A 1,915-nucleotide genomic window follows, 5' to 3' on the forward strand; every position below is an offset into this window, starting at 1 on the left:
AGATGAGGAATCATTACTCTTTATGCTAAAGACAAGTATTACAGTGTTTCTACACAGACTTATTCAATTTTCAATTCCCTTGAGACATGTGTGGGGAAACTTCTTTTCACATGGCTGCATCCACGTTAGCTGGTAGTACACTGTGAGAAGTATGCACTTCAAAGGTCCTTTCAAAGCATTTTTGTTTAAATAAATAATTGCTGGCTCTTAGCTAATAGTTTCCAAAATTTAAATATTCCAATAGCCACTTAAGATACTATGAAAAACTTTCCCATACCAAAATTTCTGTTAACTCAGCGACCACCCTCAATCCTTGATACCATTTTTTTCTCTTGGTCATCTGGTTGAAAGAAACATCAATACAGGAGAATTTTGTCTCCACAATACCTATAATGACTATTGGTGTGAATGTATTTTGGCACATTTTTGTCTGTTGAATGATTTTGTGGCAGAATTTGGGTTTTTGTTAGCATGGCTTCAATTAAAGTATACTGCTTGTGGATCAAAAGTTCTTTACATCTGTCATCAATCATTATCCATAATGCAACACTAATTGTGAAGAAGTACAGTACGCGAATGGTTCAGATACAGCTGAACTCTTTTAAATTTCAAAACAGTTGTTAAGGGAGAGATATCTTTCTTTTCATTTTTTAAACTTTGTAGTGTTACATAAATGTAAATACATTTTAACAGTTAAAGAAAAATATGGACAAAATCATATGAAATTAAAAGGGATAATTATGAAAAAATATGGTGTGTACTTACAAATACCTCTGTATTCATAAGCATTTTTTGTGAAATAGGTCATGCTAATTACTTCATGGAGACACAAGTAATGGTGATGTTTACTATAATATTTCAATTATTTGAGGTTGACTTTAGAGTATAAAGATATTTTTCACCTTCATAAATTCTCTGATAATTTTAATTGAAAACCAAAAATACTTCAAAGAAAATTAGCTAAATTCTAGTATGGAGAATTAGGAGATAAAATTAATTTGACCAAATGAGTTTGATTGGGAGGTTAACTTGAGCTAACATTGAGAATCATGGGGGGATCTCAATAGTGCACTCAAATATGTAATCATAACCTTTCAGATGGAAATCACATTAAGTTATGGTTTAAAGTTTTGTTCTGATATTATAAATGTGATAAGGAAACACTTCCCTATAGAGCTCCATGCAAAAAACCTTGTTCAGTTTGGCTAATGCAAATTATAATTATAAATACATATTAAATCGATCACAATGGAAACTTGTCCTTGATGTGTCTAAAATTAAATTCTCATGTAAAAATTATGAATAATATTGCTGGTGACTGTGGTGATGCTATTAAATGTATGATAATGATCATGTAAATTGTCATGCTTCCATTGCTTTATATACTGTCTTGTGTTTATCTTTCAGAGCAATGTCTACACTTCAGAATTATAACTTTAACATTTAAGAGATTTCATTTTAACAATAGGGTAGAGCAATTCTTTCCCTTCCTTTTAAAGACATTACAAAGTTAAACATCTGGAATAAACAGAAAAAAATGTACAAAATTCACTTCCAATCAAGTGTAATCTCTCACTGTCATAAGTTCTAATTTCAAAATGTTTTACCTCTTTATTTTCAGATGCCAGGTGAAGCGCAGCAAAGCAATTAGAATTTACAAGATAATTACATTTTGGAGAAACGTTATTAGTGTCGTAAGACATAAAAGCATGCATTGCATATTATTACTTCAGCAACACGAAGGAAAAATATTGCTCCAAACAAAACTATATTGCATCTGACTCATTTAGACCAAAAACTTCCTCTGAATAGGAAATAACAGTATTAAAAGTACTGTGTAACAAGTTTCTAAACATTTTCATCATTGTAACAAACCACTATAGAGATGTAGAAACTGGCCCCAATATATTTTTAT

This window comes from Hetaerina americana, unplaced genomic scaffold (assembly GCF_022747635.1).
Source record: "Hetaerina americana unplaced genomic scaffold, ioHetAmer1.1.p SCAF_7, whole genome shotgun sequence".
Lineage (NCBI taxonomy): Eukaryota > Metazoa > Arthropoda > Insecta > Odonata > Calopterygidae > Hetaerina > Hetaerina americana.